The following is a 24,150-nucleotide window of genomic DNA, read 5'->3' as shown; positions in this document are numbered from 1 at the left end:
GGTGTACTATCTGTGTAAATATTAACATGATGCACAGCAGGGATCATAGTCTGTCAAACAGACCCTGATACAAATATATATCAAATACAGCCCATGCAAGTCTTTAATGTTTGGCAAGTCTAAATTACTGCAGTATCTGAAAATGAAGAGAATCACTGGGCTCCCTTTTTATTATATTTTATTAAGATAACTGAACAACTGTTTTTTCTGTACAATATGTTCATTTCAGAGACTAGATGTTAGTCTACAGGGATCATGGGGCGGCCTTGTGGTGAAAGTGTTCGCTTGTCAGGTTTCAGTCTCTTTATGGGTACATTGTGTGTCCCCTCAATTAGTGGCTTGAATCTTGCTTAGACTGGCATTAATGCTCCTTCAGTGATGATCAGTAATACTGACATACTGTTCAAATCTGTTAAGCGCATCTCTCGCACAATCCGGTTGATTTGCTTATGTATATCCGTGTACCCGAATTAATTTGATAATTTTGATAAATTCATGAGAATTCATTCAATACCCTTGCCTACACTCTCACTCACTCACTCTGAATGACTGTACAGCCAAATGCTTCACCTTAATCAGTGCACTGGGTGAAGCATTTAATGGTTAATGGTACCTTGGGGAGAGAAGGGGGTGATTTGATTCAAACCATATGCTTCTTTGCTTTTTTGTAACTTAATGATGCAAAATTCTTCCCATTAGATAAATGCAACATGTAAAATTACATCGTCATGGCGATTCATTCATTTTGAATTAATATCCTCAGTCTGTTGAACATTGTTAGATACATGGCCAGCTGTGCCAATGAGCCCTGTTTTAATGAGTTTGTTCTGAAAATGTATGCATTATATTTGCAATTTTGAAGCAGCCATGCATGGCAGCCAGACATTCTGACACAGAAGGGCGATGTTGGCAGCCATCCCACATGAATGAGCTCTCATGTAAATGGCATCAAAATGCAGAACACATGGACCTTCATTACTGCTTAGAATATGATATAGATGGAAGACTGATTGCCAGTGACTGTGTACGAGGAGACGGGATGGAAGGTGTGGGGTGAGGTAGGACATGGCTGAATATTATTTACATGATGTGAAGGAATATATCAAAGTTGTTTCAGATCAGGGAGAAGTATATAGGTCACAGACTTGAATCCGATCCAGTGGCACATGAGTTGCTTATATATTTCATGTTCTGTCTAATGTTATCCCCTGTTGAAAGTATACACTTTCACATCTTTGATACACTGGAGTTGAATTAATTATGTTTATCTTCAGTGTAATAATGACGACTTGATTGGTGTAGGACTCTCATAAGAAATATGGCCAAATAATGTGTGAGTGATGGATGGACACAACCATCTTCATAGAGCCAAGATCATCAACATGGAACCGGATACCGATCTGCGGGTCATTAACACTAGCTGTCATGGCATGGTTCTGAGTCTTGATTACATTTGAGACATGTTTTTCTATGGATGCATTCTTGTTGACAAGTTGTATAGTTTTCCTGGCCATCAACTGTGTCATTGTCCACCGCCGCGCAAAGCGCGAAGCGTGGGATATAGTATTCACGACCGTCCATACGTACGTCCGAACGTACATCCCACCTGTTAGTTGCCGCGATATCTCAAGAACTAAACACTGGATCGTCTTCATATTTGGAACTAGGGTGTATATACAGGCTCCGCAGACACCAGTCGGTTTTGGTGACCTTGACCCCATTTTCAAGGTCACAGCAGGCAAATCTGCTATTGGAGTTGGAAAACGGTGTTGCCACGATATCTCAAGAACTAATCGCTGGATTGTCTTCATATTTGGAACTATGGTGTATATATAGGCGGGGGACATTTCGTCACTTTGTGACAAATGCTTGTTGTACATGTGTGTTGTCAAGTTGTACACACTTTTTTGAGGTTGAACACGCTGTTGTCATGTTGTACATGCTCTAATCAGGTTGTATACGCTGGTGTCAGGTTGTATACGCTGTTGTCATGTTGTACATGCTCTAATCAGGTTGTATACGCTGGTGTCAGGTTGTATACGCTGTTGTCATGTTGTACATGCTCTAATCAGGTTGTATACGCTGGTGTCAGGTTGTATACGCTGTTGTCATGTTGTACATGCTCTAATCAGGTTGTACACACTGTTGTCAGGTTGTATACGCTGTTGTCAGGTTGTATACGCAGTTGTCAGGTTGTACACACTCTTGTCAGGTTTTATACGCTGTTGTCAGGTTGTACACACTGTTGTCAGGTTGTATACGCTGTTGTCAGATTGTACACACTCTTGACAGATTGTACAAGCTGTTGTCAGGTTGTACACACTCTTGTCAGGTTTTATACGCTGTTGTCAGGTTGTACACACTGTTGTCAGGTTGTATACGCTGTTGTCAGATTGTATACGCTGTTGTCAGATTGTACACACTGTTGTCAGGTTGTATACGCTGTTGTCAGGTTGTACACGCTGTTGTCAGGTTGTATACGCTGTTGTCAGGTTGTACACACTCTTGTCAGGTTGTATATGCTGCTGTCAGGTTGTACATTCTGTTTTCAGGTTGTACACGCTGTTCTCAGGTTGTACATGCTGTTCTCAGGTTGTACACGCTCTTGTCAGTTTTGTACACGTTGTTTTGAGGTTGTACACGCTCTTATTAGGTTGTACACGCTCTTATCAGGTTGTACATGCTCTTGTCAGGTTGTACACGCTGTTGTCAGGTTGTACATGCTGTTTTGATGTTGTACACACTGTTGTTAAGTTGTACTAGCTGTTCTCAGGTTGTACACGCTGTTGTCAGGTTGTACACGCTCTTGTCAGGTTGTACACGCTGTTGTCAGGTTGTACACGCTCTTGTCAGGTTGTACACGCTGTTGTCAGGTTGTACACGCTGTTGTCAGGTTGTACACGCTGTTGTCAGGTTGTACACGCTCTTGTCAGGTTGTACACGCTGTTGTCAGGTTGTACACGCTGTTGTCAGGTTGTACACGCTGTTGTCAGGTTGTACACGCTCTTGTCAGGTTGTACACATACTCTCCTCCTCCGCTGTATGCTTGTGTCACTTACAGCTTGGCATGACAGGGAAGTTGTTAATTGCAACCACCCTGTTGTTCTGTTGACAAATCACCTGTCACTTGTTGAAATAGATCGCTGTGTGTGTTTTTGCAATGTCTAGGTAATGGATTCTGTTCTTTGTAGCTCAGCTGAACAGTATGCCGATGGCAATGTTGAAATTGGTTGAAGTTTTTGTGCTACATGGACAGGTGTAAATGTATTAGAAAAACGCGTACACCTGCATGTACGCTTGTCGTGGAACGTCATCACATGGGAGGAGGTAATGAGTTGCGAAGGAGACATAGAGAGGGTTGAGATTGTCCCTTTACGAGCATCACACAGAGTACTGACGTGTATACTCTCAAGCCCTGTTCCTCTGGACAGTTCTCCTCCAACTGCCCAGTCACAGGTTCTGCAGATCACTGTGCAGAGTTGTGTCCCTTGAGCAACCTGTAATTAGAGGTTTGAATCCCAGTTTCCCCCAGTTATGTTTCTTAGTTTGTCAGCACCTACATCTTCATGGGTTTCACCAAAGTGGTTACCGTCTGAGACCTGAATCACTTCATGCTGTCCTCCCACATTATGCTGACACGCCGTGATAAAACTGGAATACTGTTCAAAGCGGTGTTAAACCAAACTCACTCGCTCAATCTTCCCAGTCAAATTTCCTAGATTAGAATATTCTTCCCAACTTGGGATGTTTTTATCTCATATCAAAAGTTGAGTGGTATATTTCCCAATTACCAAATTGAGGGGCACAGAATATTATTGACCCTGTAATTAGATATAGATGCCCCTCCTGTAAAAAGTAGTCACTCTTCATATAGTAGAAACAGTGGATTGCTACAGTTGTATGGAAATGGATGGAATGAGGGAGTAAGGAGGTGATGGGAACGAGTAACAGTATGGAAAAGTCTGAACAGGGAAACAGGATAGAATGAAGAAAGTAATTAGAAAATAATAAATAAAGGAATAGTCACATGATGGAAAGACAGATGTGAAGAGAAAATAACAAGAACAAATTATTATTCTAATATTTTTGTGAAGGTTAATTTGATTTTACAAATTTATGACATATTTGCTTGTGGACTCTTTATGATATATTCAGATTCATCTCACAATTTGTGGAGTTTTTGATCATGTATTCAGACACATCTCACAATGTGTGCTTGTCTTTATAATAGATGCAGATATGTTTCCAGATTTGTGTCACTCTGAACTGTATATATATCAAACCAGGAAGCCAGTATGAAAATAATAAACACCAACACACCACCTACCTCCCATCCACTAGCATTCTCGCAACTAATAGCCCTCTTTGTAATCAATATTTCTGTGATACATTACACTGTAGTCAATTTCATCCCCAACCACGAAATGCAATCAATCAAGGTATACACACAGCCTAACATCTGTCTTACAACACGCAATAAGTTCAGACCTATTAACTTGAGTCCGGTGAACATGTGTCAAGACTGTCTAGGACAATTGGCCTACTCCTGGGGCCCCTGTCTGGTCATACTAAGGAGAACAAATTGACAGACTACTCGGAACTGTCATCCAAATGTTATGCAGGTCTGGTGACACTTGACCAATGGAAAAAATACTGGGTTCTGTGGAGTTTTTAAACAAGGAGTTTTTTAATGAAATTGTGTCGCTGATGCATTTCACATTAGGGAATGATTAAATTTTCTTAAAGGTCAGAGTAGGTTTTTGTTTGATGATGGTATTTTTCAGCCTGTCTGTCGTCAGTTTTTGTGGTTCATGTATTTAAATGTATACCCCCAAGGGAGTTGAGAGTGATAATTGGATATTCACTGATCTGTCAATGTAACACTTCTATCTGGATACTTGGGCTATATCAGAGGAATTTTTTATTGTTGAGGTTATTGTCATTGTGGAATGTAAAAAATGTGAACATGGATACACTCTCCTTTTCACGAACATCTGGTATCATCACTGTTGACAGTGGTTCCTACTCATGCTTATCATATAGTCGGAGACTTCTTATGATGAAAATGGAATTTGTTTTTGTTGTTTTTATTTATATACCTATTATCCTGTCAGTCATTGGCTCTGTCAGTTTGCATCATGGTTAGGTATGCCTATAATGGAGGGATGATTAGTTGTAAACAAACCAGTAATTATTTATCTCTATTGAACCTTGCTTTCAGAGAGAGTTGATCCTGAACACACCCCGTGAATGTATCCCAGTTTTAAGTTGCCTTTGTGTAAGCTTCAGTCTACTATCTATACATTTATCTGTTCTACTGCATGTGATGGGCGTAACCCCTGTCCCCATTTAGGTGCCGTGTTGCTACCAAGAAGCGGTTCCCAATCCTAATCAAGGTGCCATGTTGCTACCAAGAAGCGGTTCCCAATCCTAATCAAGGTGCCATGTTGCTACCAAGAAGCGGTTCCCAATCCTTATCAAGGTGCCACGATGCTACCAAGCAGCGGTTCCCAATCATTATCAAGGTGCCAAGATGCTACCAAGCAGCGGTTCCCAATTCTTATCAAGGTGCCAAGATGCTACCAAGAAGCGGTTCCCAATCATTATCAAGGTGCCACAATGCTACCAAGAAGCGGTTCCCAATCCTCATTAAGGTGCCACATCCTCATTAAGGTGCCACGATGCCACCAAGAAGCGGTTCCCTATCCCCATCAAGGTACCACGATGCTACCAAGAAGCGGTTCCCAATCCTCATTAAGATGCAATGATGCTACGGAGGAGCAGTTCCTCCAAAGAACACTCACAGAGGCACAGAGGAAATGAGAAAGTCCTTCTTGCTGTGTCCCCCCGGAGCCCCTGACAAGCCCAGCGGGGCTGCACAGACATATCAATCTAGTGTTTGCTGAGACAGATAGGTAATCATGGCCACTATATACAGAGTGTAATTGACCAAGTAGGAGGCAGCTTCAGTTTGTGCTAGACTAATTTTGAAGAGTGTTGGGTATAACTGTCATAGTTTTATCATCTAAGTTTATCATCTAACGTCCTTCATATCATGTCAATTTGTATAGTTTGAGTAAGACCTCATCCAATTTTTCAGACATGTCTGCTCTTATTGGGTGTATCAGTTTCAAATAGCTCCGTCTGGATGATATTTGGCTTAATTGAGTATGCTCTTAAGACACTGTCTGATGATAAATATAGTCTCCTCTGGTAGCTGGTTGAGCTTGTGTGAGACTTCGTCATCCCACTCCAGACACAAAGCACTGATGCCAGGTATGTTGCTGTTTATGAGCTTGTTTACATGCCTCTCATAAAGCAGTTGCTTCATTTTTTAATTTATCTGATTGTATGAGATGCAACAATCTTTGGGTACTAGGGACCTTCACTGTCCCAGAACCCTTTGGGATCTTAACAATAAACTTGGAAATGTAACAAACTGTGAATGTTAAAGGTGATATCTTTTATTATCCCGTAAGGTAGGGGTTGACTGGTGTATAACTTCATTTGTTGTACAGTTCAGGGGCGGGCGTGTCTGCATTGAACCCGTTATATATAGTTATAACCATTCTATACCATGTAAGTTCCTGGCAATGCTGGTTTGTGCACTGTTGGTTTTATACAATGTTGCTTTTGTACATTGTTTTGTACAATGTTCATATACAATGCTGGTTGTGTATATTGTTGGTTATGTGCAATGTTGGTTTATTTTGTACAATGTTGTTTTTCGACAATGTTTGTTTTAAGAATGTTGGTTTTGTACATTGTTGGTTTTATACATTGTTGGTTTTATACGTTGTTGGTTTTATACATTGTTGGTTTTATATGTTGTTGGTTTTATACATTGTTGGTTTTATACCATCCTGGTCTTGAACAATGTTTGTTGTGTGCAGTGTTAGTTTGCCATGATTTTGTAATGCTGAGGAATCAGCCTGTAGTCTTCTTCCCAACACCAGGCACTTGATGCTCCCCATCACTGATACATGTTACAATGGTAAAAATAACATCATCAGTCTCGAGAAATCCAAATATCTTTTTAGAAATCCCTTTTCTCAATACATGTTGCTGGTGGAGGAACAAGTGTATCAAGTAAATCAGTGCCCGTCCTCAACAAAATTCCCGACGGATATAAGTTTAGACATACTTCCACATGTATTGGTTTGAGATATTGACAGAGCCATGTCTACATTAGCCTTGGGATTTCCTCGAATTATGAGGCACCCGCTGTGTGGGGCCAAAGTGCATAATGCACTTGGAGAACAGGAGAATCTGTCCATTTTTATTGGGGTTTAATTCACAGACATTCTTCACCTCACCTTTAGTGTTACAGTGGCTGTAGAAATTGAACATATACCATGGATTTATTTTCCTTAGCTAACAAAGACATATTGCAAGTTCCATCACCTGAGTGGAATTACTGTTAACCCAGGAAACAGATCCCAGCTCCTATTTGTTTGTGTCTGTTTTCCTGAGATAATGGACATGCAGTGTAGGCATCCCAGCCCATACATCTTGATGTAGACAAGTGTCCATTACACTTGATGGAGGAGGCTATACAAAACATGATATAGGAGACCTATTCAGAAGATTAGCACAGATTTGAAAAATGTTTCATGGATTATTGAAAACTACCATTTTTACTTTGTTGTAACAAATTTTTTGAATATTATTTTATAATATAAAGAGAGAAAAAGCTTTGGGAAGGAAATCTCACACATTGTTCTTTAAGGGGCTTGAAATGCTTATTTGTCACATGTTGGATTTGGCCGAGGCAGGCACTTCATATGACTGTAGCTGTAACTTTTTCCGCAGTGGTCACTCAATACTTGGCAACTTCACGAATAAAGAGTGGAAGGGTTATAAAAAAATGTATGTATATATATTTTATATTTTTTTAATATTTTGAATATAGATATGTAAAAAATAAAATTCATTTTAAAATTGAAGTGCTGGTTTTATGATGTTAACCAGAGATTTGCACATTTGGGTATGAGAGTATTTTTGAGTACCTCCTTTAAATATAAATGGTAAGGACATTTACACAGGGCAGGAGGAGATGTTGACAGTATTTCAACAGTAAACTTTCATCCCCTCATAAATGACCATTCCACAAATATCATGAGTGTGGAGTGTGGCGGAATTGGATTTTTCATCTACGTTGTGAGTATGTTATGTCCTGCACTGCGTAACCCCCCTGTCCATGTAGGAGCACATTGTATATATATAAGCCAGGCTGCAGCTGTGAGATGGTGACACAGGTGCTTGTTCATGCAAGTACTATACTCAGGAGCCCATTGTTGACAGCTGATTCCCTTTTTGATGTCTTTCTCTATGACTTGGGATTTCCATTTGTCTTCCCGGGTGGTATGTATATCTACCACGGGCAGGAATGCTGGCTTCAGTACGTGGAATATATTTTGTTGTTCCTGCTAATGGGGGAAAGTCAGGACTCTTATATTGTTTAAGAGAAGGTATTTTGTAAAAAAGATAGTGTTTCATAGATGGTAAATTATTTCCAACTTGGTTGGTCCTTTTTATTCAATTTGATCGCTTTGTGATGGTTACTTCATGAATATTCAGGCATGTGGTTACAGGGATGTGTGGAGTGTGTTTCATTTCCTCCGCCTCCCATGACATTGACAGCAATTAGGTCAAGCTGGTGATAAGACAATGGACAATTAGCCTACTTCCTGCACCATGATATTGCTGGAATACTGATAGAAGCTGCGTAAAACCATAACCATGCTCACTCACTCACTCACTCATACCCCTTTTGCATAGTTTTTTGTTGTTGTTGTAAAAACATTTATCAAAACGTTAAAGCTTATTTAAATTTTGACATGTTGAATCAATAACAGGTAATTGATACGTATTTTCAGATGAAAAAACATACCTGTAATTGGTCTTAAAAAGAATTTTACCTCTTTAAAAAGTAGAGATGTGTGAGCACCTGACATATACAGGATCTTATTGCAGGCGAAGACAGATAAGTTTTATCAGGAGGAGAAAACACAATCAGAGACAAACATGCTTCAGGTAGTGATATCCCCCTTGTGGAGTCCTGCTCATATCAGAGGAAATGAAATGTACCATGTCAGACAGCATGTTCCAATCTCAAGGTGACAGCTACACATTGGCTCAAGGCCTTGTCTGATAATGGAAGGATGTACAAGTTATCCTTTTGCATAAAATTTTCACTGAAAATATAGGCACGTGGGACTGTTTCGGTTGCTAGGTAACATGATAATATGGTGAAGTGGATGTGAGTAGCATTTGTTCGTGCCTGCTGTATGTGAATTGTTTAAAATTGGAGATGAAATTGTGTTGTCGGAGTCAGTTTGGAATTCCTGGTGTGAATTGTGTTTCATCAGTGTAAAATCGGTGTTTGTTCATTTTGTTATGTGTGTATAGAACAAAGTTGTTGCTTCTTCGAAACCTCATAAAGCGATTTAAATAAAATATGCTTATGTCACATTTATATCCGATAATGTCATCTACACATACCGGACACATGTAAATTTTGCAAGATGTATTAGATTCCCAATGTTAAACGCATTGCTGTGGACAAAGACAGGCGAGTACTCATTTGAATCATTGCACCAGTGAGATGCGGTTATGACACATTGTTGATAGCAATTAGTTTTCTTGCGTGGCGAGCTATAATTAGGCACACATGTGTACTTAAAGCGAGTTTCCCAATTAAGACATGGGCGTCTCTTATTGAAATACCTCCAAGCTGTCATATCTGCCAATGTTTTCAACCAACGTCAGGGACAGTGTCGACAGAGTCGTATTAAGTTGATAGGCTTTGTTTTAAAGCTGCACACACCACCTGGTTATCATTGTATATTGATTATGAACAAAAATACATTATTTAGTATTTGTAGCATATCGGCGAGTAATTACATTCTGCGAACATTTGAGATATCAAGTTTCAATAATATACTTTATTTAGCATTTGAAGTTTGTTTGTGTAATTCAATTTGAAGAAAGTTTATTATGATGATCAATCTTTTAAGTATATGTACATTGTTTAGCATTTGTAACAATTTGTTATATTGTCATATATATTGCTCCACTAATTTGAAAACACATTTTAACCATTTCCTCCTGAAAATTAATTTCCTGGCAGTGGGGAAGAATAAGTGTAAGTTTCTGTTCACCGTGCATGCTTTGATTAAAACAATATATACTCCTCCAAATGTAAATATATCGAAAAAAATCAGATCCAAATTTCTGTTTCTCCCGACAATTAACCTAACGGAATATGCAATGGTGATGCAATTAAATCAGAAATAAATTTGAACGGTTAATTACAAGAAAATGATATTTTTTGGCATTTTTAACAAAACGTGGAATGGCTGGCGCCCCGTTATCTGCCAGAGTTTGTGGGGATATGTTTGTACGACTGTTCCAGAGGCAACAGTGCCTAGATCACTTCCCGCACAAAACTCTTGTCTTGCAAACATCATTAAACGCCTTCTTTGAACAGTTTCTTTTTGCCTCTTGACACCAAAGAGTTCAAGACAAGGGAAGGTAACTGTTGACAGATGTATTGCACAAATGTCTTTATTGAGGGAATCCTAGTGTGACGTTGATTTATGGGGTGACAGTCGGTATTATTCTGTGAAGGAAGGTGATATATGGAGACATACTGCTTCTTTTTAACAGTCAAAGTGTTTCAGGTGTATATGTGCAAGTGTTTCATGGATGTAACTATTTTTTACAGTATAAGCCAAAGGTGTGTGAGACGTGGGTTAAGAAAATATGTTGTGTAAATTACTTTTTTTTAATATTCCTGGTGAACATTTTGTTACTGCTATAGAGTTATAATGCATGCATCATCAGATCAATATAATTCAGGGTGATGATGGTGGTGATGATGATGATTATGGTTATGATTGTCATAACCTAGTGGTTAAAGTGTTTGCTTGTCACGACGAAGACCCAGGTTCGATTCCCGACATGGGTACAATATGTGAAGTCCATTTCTTAAAAAGGTTTATTCTTACCCTTCCAGAACAATATTCAACTTTGCCGCAGAATCATTGGCATCACTTGTAAATAAGTGAAGCTTTTTATAGAGCACATGACATGCTGTGTTGAATCAATTGTGTTAGTGTTATGTGTTCTGGTAATGTCATTTGTTGTAATAATGTCACCACCATTGGAAATCAACTCATGAAGATCCAGGTGAGAATAGGTCTTCAGCAACCCATGCCTGCCATAAAAGGCGACACCTCTTGTTGTAAGAGGTGACTAACAAGATTGGGTGGTCAGGTTCGCTGACTTAGTTGATGAATGTCATCAAATCCCAATTGTGTTGATCAATGCTCATGATGTCAATCACTGGATTTTTTGGCCCAGACTTGATTATTTTCAGACCGCCGTCTGAAATATTGCTGAGTGCAGCATTAAACAACAAACAAACAAAAAGTTGTGAATGCGGGTTAGAATGGGTCCCCAGAAACTTATGCTTCTCATTCCAGGGGACTTTCATGGATCACATGGTTAAACTTGTGGAACATTACTCATGATATCAATCACTGGTTCATAGCATCTGCTTATGTCATGAAGATTGTTGGAGTAAGGACTGGATGATCCCACACCTTGTATCTAGCCCACTTTAATCATGAGGTTTGAGGCATCTATTAATTTGAACTTTTCAACAAGACATTCGCACCTTCAATTTTTCTGTTCAGGGTTATTTTAATCAGTCAATAAAAAAGACAACTCCACTCTTCAGTGTCAGTGTTGCTTTAACAGTTAGTATCATCATGGAATCTTCAAAACTTGAAACCTTGTCTCTGTCTACATGTATTGACTTAATATCAAACTGATCTTAAAAGAACCCAGGAACTATTTTCATAGTATCCTTTTCAGCTAATAAGACATCAGCTAGTGTATGCTGCCTTAAAGGTCAAAAGCGGTTAGCATCAGCGCCAGTTTCTCCTACATGAGCTTGCCTTATCAAAGTCTGTGTGGTATTTAGTTAGACTGATCACATCAGGTTTGTTTGTTGGGCAGGTTAATCTCGGTACACCTTAGATAAGTTGGAGTATCGCTCTGCTCCAGCCACTGGCGGAGAGAAGTGCTGCGCTCACTAGCTCAAGTAGCGGATGCACCACAGCAATGACCGGAACTCCTTAAGTGGACAACGGTCATCGCTATCGGTAAGATTGCTACTTATTTGTAGATTTGTAAGAGAAATGGGAAAGGGATACTTATCACCTATTAGTTATTACGATGTTATCAATCAAGTGTTTAGATTAATTGAAATTGATTTACTAGAAATGTTCTGTTTTCTTTTTTGTGTGGTATGACATACCATGCATTGACTAGTTGTATCTATTCTAATTTATTTTCTTTGTAATTCAGTAATTAGAAATGAAAATATGATAATATAAAAGATTTTTTTTAAATTGCATAAAATGTCACCTTGAATACTTTTTTGACATGCACACACCCAAAAACATTGCCGAAAGAATGATTAAAGTTTAATATTTCAAAGATCCCATAATCTTTGAAGGAAAAATTAGGTTAGCATTGTCAAGAGGAGAAATTAATCCGCTGCTAAGACTGTGTGCTGTCAACGTCTGTCTCTGCCGCCATCACGTCCCCTACGGCTCTCTACCTGTGACAAGTCTCCTGATGGCAGCGCGTCGTGGGGTGATCTTTACAATAGGATTGTGGCACGACTGCTGCTCTCTGCCGAGGGTATCATGCGCCTTTAGCCACTTGCAATCCCTTGGAAGTATCCTCATGCAGTGTACACTCGCGTCCCGAGGTCTGGATAGCTTTGATGCTGCTGAAGGTAGAGCGGACCCTGATCTCAGGCCTGCCAGAGTTGGAGAAGATCGATGTGGCATCAAGGGGCTTAGTTTCTTCACATCAGTTAATTAGCTTGTTGCCCATTAGACAATTGCAAAGGTAGCCCCACTTCCTTCAGGCATTTGTGCAGTGTTTTAAAGAAGAAATTGAAAATTTCGAGCCTGATCAAATACGCTTTCCGATAATTCTTTCCAAGGCCGGTAGAACGCTGAGGTGTTAGGAGCGGAAGTCCGTCTTTTTTCAAAATTAAAAAAAAACATGATGTATTAGTCGGGCCTTTGTGATTTTTAATACTATTTATCTTGTGAATTATAATTTTACTTCTCTCTATGGTGTAGTGTTTTTCAAAATGACTTTGGAAGTTTTGGAAAAGTTCATGAAATTAATGCAACCAGGTAAGACTTATGTGTATGAATTTGGTTTTATGTCATTGTTACATAAGAACGTGGGACACCAGGATAGAGCTGTAGACTCACTGTATGACGTGTGGAATGAAACCTTGGTCCTCAATGGAATGAGCAAAGCGTGTTCATCACAAGGTAGCCCACCGTCCCTACCTATATATAGACATATATTGATAGTGGTATTGTTTGACTAGCCCTTCAATTACCTCAGACAGTCAATAAAGATTCAGTAATCAAATTGTAGCTAGTATTGAGTACTCTTCACATCGTAGTCCAGGAGTCTGAATGTGCCTTATGTTTCATGTGCTGTGTGTTTGCCGCAAGTACACCAGACATGAGGTGTGGAGAAGAGCGCCACCTATTGTTAGGGTCACACCCGAGCTGACGGCAATCTTTACAATGATGGGTAGCATTGATGGCTGGGAAATTACAAAGACGTTTGGATAACCTTTTCCTGCTATCTACTCCGGAAAATTGGAAGTGTACAGTGTTGTCCAAGCGCGTGATGGCTTGTTGTGACAGGCATGCTGGGAAAATTGGCCACGGCTGCACATCCTGGTGTTGTTTTGCTAGCACTCACCAAAATTGCCTGTTAGCCTGTGTTTTGACATGGGTCTGAAACGATGCAAGACCAGTTAAGTATACAGGAGTCGCCTGTCCCTCTGCAACCACTCATTGTTGGTGCGTTTGTGTGTTGACTTTCTCTCGTGGACATTGATTACCGATTGTGACTCGATGGAGGACCCTCTGTGTCCTCCCGATGAGGTCGCCAGCCCCGCTAAGCTGGCCATTACGACAGCCAAATAATTGATTCTTTGTTGGAAGCACTACCTCTCCATCTTCATTGCTTGCTTCGCGCCAATAACCGGTCACCATACCTGACAACCTTCAATACTGCTCCACTTGCCCGTGAGCTTGGCCAGCATCGAGCTAAGGCCATTATGTCAGATTAATACCTTTGTCCGGCTGTGTTAATGGGTTTCTCCAGGTCTTACATCACCAAGTCTTGTTCCTAACCTGACTTTACCGTTCATCAAGTCCTGAAATAACACGGGCAGTAACAGACCTCACCCAGCCATTGTCGCTGGGTTTTATATGTCATTTTCTCAAAGATGTATCCTTGGTTTTCTTTTGGCTTTTCGTCCCTTGCTTTGTTATGTTTCAATGTGTCTGAAAATAAACCTGTTAGAATGGTTATTGTGTGTGTTGGTGTTGGGATAAATAGTAGTTTCATCACACTAAACCTGAATTACCAGTGTTTGAATACAGGCTGTTGGCAGGGGGTGCCATGGATCCAGGTTGGTGATAGGAGTTGTCGTGGATCCAGGTTGACAGAAATTGCAGTGGATCCAGATTTATGATGGGTTGCCATGGATCCAAATTTATGATGCGTTGCCATGGATCCAGATTTATGATGGGTTGCCATGGATTCAGATTGTTGATGGGTTGCCATGGATTCAGATTGTTGATGGGTTGCCATGGATTCAGATTGTTGATGGGTTGCTGTGGATCCAGGTAGTAGACAAGGGTTGTCGTGGAGCCTGGTGGTACACAAGCATTGCCGGGGAGCCTGGTGGTACACAAGGGTTGCCGGGGAGCCTGGTGGTAGACGGGGGTTGCCATGGAACCTGGAGGTACACAAGGGTAGCCATGGAGCCTGGTGGTAGACAGGTATAACTGAATTACAGTTCAAAGCAGCCTTAGTAAATTACTCAGTTAGATCAGACAGAGCTCTGGATGTGGATGGCTGTACAGTGTGTCCTGCTTTGGTTCTCGTTGCTTTTTTAGGTTATTAATTGTATTCACTTCCACTAGACACCACTATGTTAGACAATATGGTTGCACTGATTTCTGTTCGAAATTGAGTCCACAATTTAGATGTGTTGAGATTACGGCTTGACCTTGGTGGTTCTCACATTATCCTTGACCAGTGCAGTAATGTTGATATTGCCCATTCAGCAAACATGCCACCGTTAATGACACAACATTATTGAATTCTTCCTGAGCGTACTTTGTTGAATAATTCACCAAAATGTGGGCATCATGTTTCCTGTGTTTTGTGAGGTCCCGACAGTGACCTTGATGGAAGCCTCAACTGACTTGTCAATACAGCATAATGCTAGTGTGAACCTGGTTAGTGTAAACGATCATATTACCAATTTCATAGAGAAAACCTGACCAAACGAGGCATTAAATTAATATCGATTCACTTGTACCTACAGACTAGCCAAGCAATGCGTAGGCTGGAAACACTTCCATATGCACTCAAGGTTCCTGGGTCCTTCGGGACTTCAGGAGGACTGTGGACCTAGGTGACCCTTCTTGGAATAACCAGGAACAGGTCTCAGACCAGATAAGGACTAGCCAGAGATAAAAGTAGGGTCCATTAAGGTCACAGAGCGCTGCAGCCTTACTGAAAGGGTAGAGTCGGATGCAGGTCCTGAGGGTGTGGGTACTTAAGGTGTGTTAGGGATTGGAGGTGGATTTGGCTGTTTCAGGGCTTAGAGATGCGGCCATAATTGTGTTCTTTGTGAGCAGGATGTTGTTATTTGATCAAGTAGTTTTAATTCTTTGACTTTGCTTGAGGGTGATAGGATTAGAGGTGTATTGGGTTAGTGGAGGGCCATTATTATAATACACAAATCAGCAGTGGGATTGGGGCAAGTTCAGTGTCACTAGAAATGTCTTTGTATAAAAGGATTGCCTAGGTGTTTTACCGGCTTTGAGGATTTGGACCTTTTTATATCCGGTTATCTGTTGACATTGATGTTTTCATGTGGGTTAAATAGCTTGAGCTTGTTTGCATGATTTTTTTTTATGATTCATGAAAATAATTGGCAACTGGACTCATCACAAAACAGGCAAGGTTTGAATCTCCACATGTAAACCTTCTAATGGAATTGCCTAACCCAGCCAGGTCCAATAATATTCTTGTCCCATGGCTGTCCCATGGTAAGGGTGTTTGCTTGTTATGCTCAGCTGTGTGTTCCAAACACCTGTGTATGAACTTAATTCATGAAATATATGCTTGGTTAGACTTTTGTCTTACTAACTTGGCTGAATCTATGCATATGTCCATGTCATTAGTTGAAACACAGTTATGTTTGTAATACATCATCAGATTCTTTGAAGTTGGCTTCTAAGATCAATATGCTCTGATTATGCTAAGTAAAGATTCTCAGTTAAGGATATTTTTATGGCACAGAGTGAATCTCCTCTGCTGCAACAGATCCCCCAGGATTATGTTGACCAGCTATGGTTCGACTTTTATGGAGGCAGTTTTAACCATAGAGATATTTCTCTCTCTGCTGACAGGATTATTTAGCCCATTGATATAGTGGGGCCCTAGCAACAAACAAGTTGGCTTCAGCAATCCTTGGGGAATCTTTTTGTTCTGATAAGGGTTTAGTTTATGAGCATGGGTTAATTCTAGTAACAATTGTTTTTCTGCTGTTGGGTTTGTTTTGTAAAATATGAACAAGTCTGCAAATAAAGGAACCTGGAGAGGACTTGAGTGCACACTGGGACTGATATGGAGTCCAATTCATGGCATCAATCGATCAGCAAGCCAGTGGTTTCATACAGTTCCAACTCAGGTTGATAATATGATAAGATTTTTTTTGGGTCAATTTCATCAAGAGGGGTTTTAGATATAGCATGTGGCATATTGTTTGAAAGGAAATTGGCAGGCCGTGTCAGTGAGAAGTTACAATTAGCAGTTTATTTTGAAAAATGACGTTTTTGACCATTGTCCAACTGTGAAATTGTGTGGACAGCAGGCATGAAGGATAAATCACAGATAATGGCCGTTGATGACATTGTGGAGCGGAAGCTTGCAGTCGCTTTAATTAGTTTCTATGGTCGCGCTCTCATCATGGCTGTGGTAATGAGACATTTTCTAACATGAATTGATGATTGTTCTCAGTTGCTGTTTTTCTTTAAATGATATTTTCATGAGAACTGCTGAACTGTTTGGACTGACATTGCATTCCTATGATAATAGTATGACATGAAGTAATATTTCATCCTAAACAATTTGAGTCCATATGCCTCAGGAAGTCACAATGGCAGTGATGTTATTTTTTCTAGAGCATTTTTTGTGATTATTAATATTGCACACACAAATTTTTGTTTTCATTTGAAAGGTTATCTACTAGAGATACAAATCAGTACAAATTTCAAGGGAGAATTCAACTCATTGTGACTGGAACACTCTGTTCATGAGAGCTTGGGGATTCAACTTTGTCATGCGTCATGTTCTTTTATCAGACTTAATGCATATTCATGATCCATACTATGTAGCCAAATAGTAGAAACATGAATGTGTTCACATTCACATTTTATTATCAAATATTAAGGAAAACATTGAAGATGCATGTCAAGATGAATGTCAAGATGCATGTCAAGATGCAGGACCCTACAGAAATAAAAGAAACAAATAGATTCAAGTTTAAAAAAATATATAGTTCTTTTCCTTTTTGTCATTTCACTTACATGTCTTAAGTATGGATAAGTTTACTGTGAACTCTGTGTTAAATTAAGAATGAAAGGCAAGTGTCCATGTAATGTAAAATATCCTTTGCACAATGTTGAAATATAGTCCCTGGATTCAAATACTGTAGGACCATCTGCCTGGTCAAGTGGAATCGTGAAAACCAGGGTTAGAATTGGTCTTCAGCAACCCATGCTTGCCATAAAAGGCAACTATGAGAGCTAGGTGACTAACAGGATTGGGTGGTCAGGCGCTCTGCATTGGTTGATGCATGTCATCATATTCCAATTGCGTGGATCGATGCTCATAATATCAATCACTGGATTGTCTAGGCTGGATTGTCTAGGTTAGATTTGATTATTTACAGACCGCCGTCTATTGCTGAGTACGGCATTAGACAGCAACACATCTGCCTGGACATGAAGGTCGGTAGTTCAATCACAAGGCCACATCATACCAAAAACATGAAAATATGGTACTTGCTTGTTGTTACCCTGCCTGACACTCCGCACTAAGGGGATAATATGAGTATAGTGTGTCTGTGTGCGGTTTCCATGTAAAACTGAACTCTCAGTCTAATTGTCCAGCCGCACACACATGCATGCAAGTCTCTATATGAGTGCATTAATCTTGAATGCGATGTTAAACCCTGTTTCACCTCGCCTCCAGTACTGTAGCCAAACATGAGGAACCAATATTCCCTTCGTTTCTTGCAGTGATTAATCCAAGACAATATTTATTTGTTGTTTTTATTGACATTATTAAGGGTGGGTTCATCTGATAAACTAGAAAATATTGTCATGACCAAATAGATTTTCCAGTAAATAATGATGTGCACCTTGACATGCACCATGACACATGACTCACATCCTGACCATGGGCAACACAGACATTACCATTTAGCCCTGATGAAGGATAATGATCATGTCTGTAAATGACTTGTGGATAGGGGCCATACAGTCCACATTATCAGCCCTTATGAGGGATACTTATCACTTTCAGGTTAAACTCTTGATAAGATGGTGTCATGTCTGTTATAAGATTCTGTACACTTCAAGGAAGTGTTAGCGCACATAAACATGGTTAGTGTTACTCCGTTACTCTGACTGACATTGAAAGAGGCAGGAGCTACGTCTGATTGCTTTTTAAAGATTTTGGTTAATAGATAAATTCATCTAATGAAAGCATTATCCTTGGAAGTATAGTTTTTCGTATGTCCTCAATGAGGTCACACGATCTCGAGAACATAATTAACAGACTAGTCATCCTCCTATACCTCAATCTTTTCAGCGACTTCTTTCTACCATTACTGTATAAAGATTTGGTAATGACTGGGCCAAAGCCAGTAGGCATCCACGGATAGATTTCTTAGTGCATACAAATTTTTTGTGTTGGAGATATTTTTTCAAGGCATTGAAGTGTAAAGTGAAGGGCGGATCTGACAGAGAATCTGGTCTCAGCTTTCTATTTTGGAATTAAGGTGCATTCAGTATGATGTATAATCTCTGTATTGTGATTTTTTTAGTGTTTTGTGGTGTTTGGCTTGTTGTCTGTTGGAAGGCCAGGCCTGTGCTGAGTGATCTGGGATGGAGGAGGTGCATGCTTCACTGAGGAAGTTCACTAAGGTGTTGATTGCACTGGTGGCAAGATGGTGTACCAGCAGACATGTCAGGCTAGAAACATCCTGAATAATAAGTTTAAAATGTAGTGGTGTAGGCTGGATCCTGTTGATGTGAAGGCTAGATCTCTCCATGCTGTAGGAATTGGCTAGATCCCTCCATGCTGTGGAGTAGGCTAGATCCCTCCATGCTGTGGGATTAGGCTAGATCCCTCCATGCTGTGGGAGTAGGCTAGATACCTCCATGCTGTGGAGTTGGCTAGATCCTTCCATGCTGTGGGAGTAGGCTAGATCCCTCCATGCTGTGGGAGTAGGCTAGATCCCTCCATGCTGTGGAGTTGGCTAGATCCCTCCATGCTGTGGGAGTAGGCTAGATCTCTCCATGCTGTGGATTTGGCTAGATTCCTCCATGCTGTGGGAGTAGGCTAGATCCCTCCATGCTGTGGAGTAGGTTAGATCCCTCCATGCTGTGGGAGTAGGCTAGATCCCTCAATGCTGTGGGAGTAGGCTAGATCCCTCCATGCTGTGGTGTTGGCTAGATCACTTTATGCTGTGGGAGTAGGCTAGATCCATCCATGCTGTGGGAGTAGGCTAGATCCCTCCATGCTGTGGGAGTAGGCTAGATCCCTCCATGCTGTGGATTTGGCTAGATTCCTCCATGCTGTGGGAGTTGGCTAGATCCCTCCATGCTGTGGAGTAAGCTAGATCCCTCCATGCTGTGGAATTGGCTAGATCCCTCCATGCTGTGGGAGTAGACTAGATTCCTCCATGCTGTGGGAGTAGGCTAGATCCCTCCATGCTGTGGGAGTAGGCTAGATCCTACATGCTGTGGGAGTAGGCTAGATCCCTCCATGCTGTGGAGTAGGCTAGATCCCTCCATGCTGGGGAGTAGGCTAGATCCCTCCATGCTGTGGGAGTAGGCTAGATCCCTCCATGCTGCCGTAGTAGGCTAGACCTCTCCATGCTGTGGGAGTAGGCTATATCTCTCCATGCTGGGGAGTGGGCTAGATCCCTCCATGCTGGGGAGTAGGCTAGATCTCTCCATGCTGTGGGAGTAGGCTAGATCTCTCCATGCTGGCGTAGTAGGCTAGATCCCTCCATGCTGGGGAGTAGGCTAGATCCCTCCATGCTGTGGGAGTAGGCTAGATCCATCCATGCTGGGGAGTACGCTAGATCCATCCATGGTGGGGAGTAGGCTAGATCCATCCATGCTGGGGAGTACGCTAGATCCATCCATGCTGGGGAGTAGGCTAGATCCCTCCATGCTGTGGGAGTAGGCTAGATCCCTCCATGCTGTGGGAGTAGGTTAGATCCCTCCATGCTGTGGGAGTAGGCTAGACCTCTCCATGCTGGGGAGTAGGCTAGATCCCTCCATGCTGGGGAGTAGGCTAGATCTCTCCATGCTGTGGGAGTAGGCTAGATCTCTCCATGCTGGCGTAGTAGGCTAGATCCCTCCATGCTGGGGAGTAGGCTAGATCCCTCCATGCTGGGGAGTACGCTAGATCCATCCATGCTGGGGAGTACGCTAGATCCATCCATGCTGTGGAGTAGGCTAGATCCCTCCATGCTGGGGAGTACGCTAGATCCCTCCATGCTGGGGAGTAGGCTAGATCCATCCATGCTGGGGAGTACGCTAGATCCCTCCATGCTGGGGAGTAGGCTAGATCCCTCCATGCTGGGGAGTACGCTAGATCCCTCCATGCTGTGGAGTAGGCTAGATCCATCCATGCTGGGGAGTAGGCTAGATCCCTCCATGCTGGGGAGTAGGCTAGATCTCTCCATGCTGTGGGAGTAGGCTAGATCTCTCCATGCTGTGGGAGTAGGCTAGATCTCTCCATGCTGGCGTAGTAGGCTAGATCCCTCCATGCTGGGGAGTACGCTAGATCCCTCCATGCTGGGGAGTACGCTAGATCCATCCATGCTTGGGAGTAGGCTAGATCCCTCCATGCTGGCGTAGTAGGCTAGATCCATCCATGCTGTGGAGTAGGCTAGATCCCTCCATGCTGGGGAGTACGCTAGATCCATCCATGCTGGGGAGTAGGCTAGATCCCTCCATGCTGGGGAGTAGGCTAGATCCCTCCATGCTGTGGGAGTAGGCTAGATCCCTCCATGCTGGGGAGTACGCTAGATCCCTCCATGCTGTGGAGTAGGCTAGATCCATCCATGCTGGGGAGTAGGCTAGATCCCTCCATGCTGGGGAGTAGGCTAGATCTCTCCATGCTGTGGGAGTAGGCTAGATCTCTCCATGCTGGCGTAGTAGGCTAGATCCCTCCATGCTGGGGAGTACGCTAGATCCCTCCATGCTGGGGAGTACGCTAGATCCATCCATGCTGGGGAGTAGGCTAGATCCATCCATGCTGGGGAGTACGCTAGATCCCTCCATGCTGGGGAGTACGCTAGATCCATCCATGCTGGGGAGTAGGCTAGATCCATCCATGCTGGGGAGTAGGCTAGATCCATCCATGCTGGGGAGTACGCTAGATCCATCCATGCTGGGGAGTACGCTAGATCTCTCCATGCTGGCGTAGTAGGCTAGATCCATCCATGCTGGGGAGTACGCTAGATCCCTCCATGCTGGGGAGTACGCTAGATCCATCCATGCTGGGGAGTAGGCTAGATCCATCCATGCTGGGGAGTAGGCTAGATCCATCCATGCTGGGGAGTACGCTAGATCCATCCATGCTGGGGAGTACGCTAGATCTCTCCATGCTGGCGTAGTAGGCTAGATCCATCCATGCTGGGGAGTACGCTAGATCCATCCATGCTGGGGAGTACGCTAGATCCATCCATGCTGGGGAGTACGCTAGATCCATCCATGCTGGGGAGTACGCTAGATCTCTCCATGCTGGCGTAGTAGGCTAGATCCATCCATGCTGGGGAGTACGCTAGATCCATCCATGCTGGGGAGTACGCTAGATCCATCCATGCTGGGGAGTACGCTAGATCCATCCATGCTGGGGAGTAGGAAAGAACATATCAAGGTACCATTTCACAGAATGGTCGTGGTGCTACGACTGTCGTAAGTCTCCACGTATAACGTAGACATACGACAGTCATAGAGCTCTGATCACTTTGGGAAATGGGGCCCTGGTCTGTAAGGAACCTGCTGAAGAGTTGGCTTCCAGGAAGTCCATCCATTGTTGCAGCCAGTGAAGGGCAGTCCCAGTCATGCTTGTGTTGTCTAAGGTGCAGGTGTCGGCATGCCTGTGTAATCACCTCCTGAGTATCACCGTGTGACAGTGCGTTACATTCATCGTCACTCTCCCCTCTAATGCAACACACACATTCACTGTGCTATTTACATGCTCTTCCCGTTGTGGCAAATGTATCCATCATGTTGCTGGTGGCATACCGCAGATAGCGATGCCTTGTAACAACCTCATATCATAGCAGATAATGTTGTAACGCTAATGCACATGAAATATACGTCATTTGAGGAGAGATGTACTTGTGAGGTTGGTGATGTATGAGCGTCTAATGCCGCAGTCCCTGCCAATGATGCCCTGTAGGGGCTGTGACAACCTGTGTTGTGTCCCATACCATTCTTTACCTCAGAAATATGGCTATTGCATTGTAGCTGGAATCAAGATGTGAGCCATGGCTTATTGATTGAAATAAATATTCTGAAATGTGGCAACTCCATATGGTTCAAGTTGATCTGCAAAATTAACTCAAATGCCTGTCATGTTTGTTTTGTTTTGACATGAATGGTGTTTATTTCTCTCTATGCTGTGCCACGTTTTCTCAACACCACCCTGCTGCAGAAGTCCAGGATTGGGTGCATTTTGTAAGGAATAATTTTGAGGAATTTTAAAGTTTGTGTTACTGACGTACGGGTCAGTGGCGTAGCCTAGAGGTTCAAGTGTTTGCTTGTCGCATCAAGGCCTGATTCGGTTTGAATCTACCACCTGGGTACAGTGTTTGAAATTCATTGCTTGAATATTGCCCTAAGTGATGTAAAACCAACCAACTAACTAATTTATTTTACCCTTTACAGGAGGGTTGTCTAACCAATCACATTGTATTGGACAAACCCATTTACTGATAACCGTAAAAAACACACTCACTCACTCACTCTGTGGTGGGGGGGGGGGGGGATGGATCACCCAATTGTCTTAGGCACCACAATTTGCTGTGCAGAGTTGCATCCCTTGGGCAGGCTAGAAACCCGTGTTTCGCCCAGATTATGTTTCTTGGTTTGTCAGCACCATACCCATGCTCAAGGGTTTCATCAAAGTGGTAAGACCTGCATCACTTCGGGCTTTCCTCCCACTTTAAGCTGAGACGCCATCATTTAACTGGAATACTGTTAAAAGTGGTGTTAAACCTCACTCACTCACTCACTCACTCACTCACTCACTCACTCGAACATAGTGATCGAATCACCCCAGAGCCTGGAAGATCTGAAATAACTCTGGTCAAAATGTGTCAAAATGGAGTAACAAGCATCGGTCTCCCTGATGAATGATAAGTGCTATGTTAATTGTAGCCCAAGATCATCAACTCATGGATTCCAAATATTCATCCATCAATGTTTCTGATGGCCATCTTCTGTATTTTTGACTGAACAATAGGTATCATATGATCGTCTATGTTAAATTGGTGGTGGGAATGATGGATTTATGATGCCATTAACATCTGTCATCTCCAACCATGCACATGGAACCTGAACAGACATGGTATGTTGCCTGATTCAAACGCTGATAATTCTTGCAGATGAGCTTGGAGATGGAAAACTATATTAAACCGGTGTTATATCTGATAATGGTGGATATTATTTCAGAGACAGGAATTGCTTTTAACTT

The 24,150-nt window shown here is 42.0% G+C and overlaps 1 protein-coding gene across 5 annotated transcripts in view; it reads left to right on the top strand.

The window, feature by feature from the left end:
• Nucleotides 1–24,150, top strand: part of LOC139449888 (teneurin-m-like) — a 232,840-nt gene that overhangs the window by 29,058 nt on the left and 179,632 nt on the right. Inside the window, exon 1 of one of the 5 annotated variants that reach the window (XM_071231468.1) lies at nucleotides 1,033–1,058. The exons of the other annotated variants lie outside the window; for them this stretch is intronic. The gene's annotated coding sequence lies outside the window, so the exon portion shown is untranslated. Of the gene's footprint in view, nucleotides 1–1,032; nucleotides 1,059–24,150 lie in introns of those variants that run through there. 5 annotated transcript variants of the gene reach the window in all.

This window comes from Haliotis cracherodii, unplaced genomic scaffold, assembly GCF_022045235.1.
Source record: "Haliotis cracherodii isolate W230 unplaced genomic scaffold, xgHalCrac1.p SCAF_8, whole genome shotgun sequence".
Classification (NCBI taxonomy): Eukaryota; Metazoa; Mollusca; class Gastropoda; order Lepetellida; family Haliotidae; genus Haliotis; species Haliotis cracherodii.
Note: the sequence above shows the minus strand (reverse complement) of the source record. Positions and strands in the feature narration are given on the sequence as shown.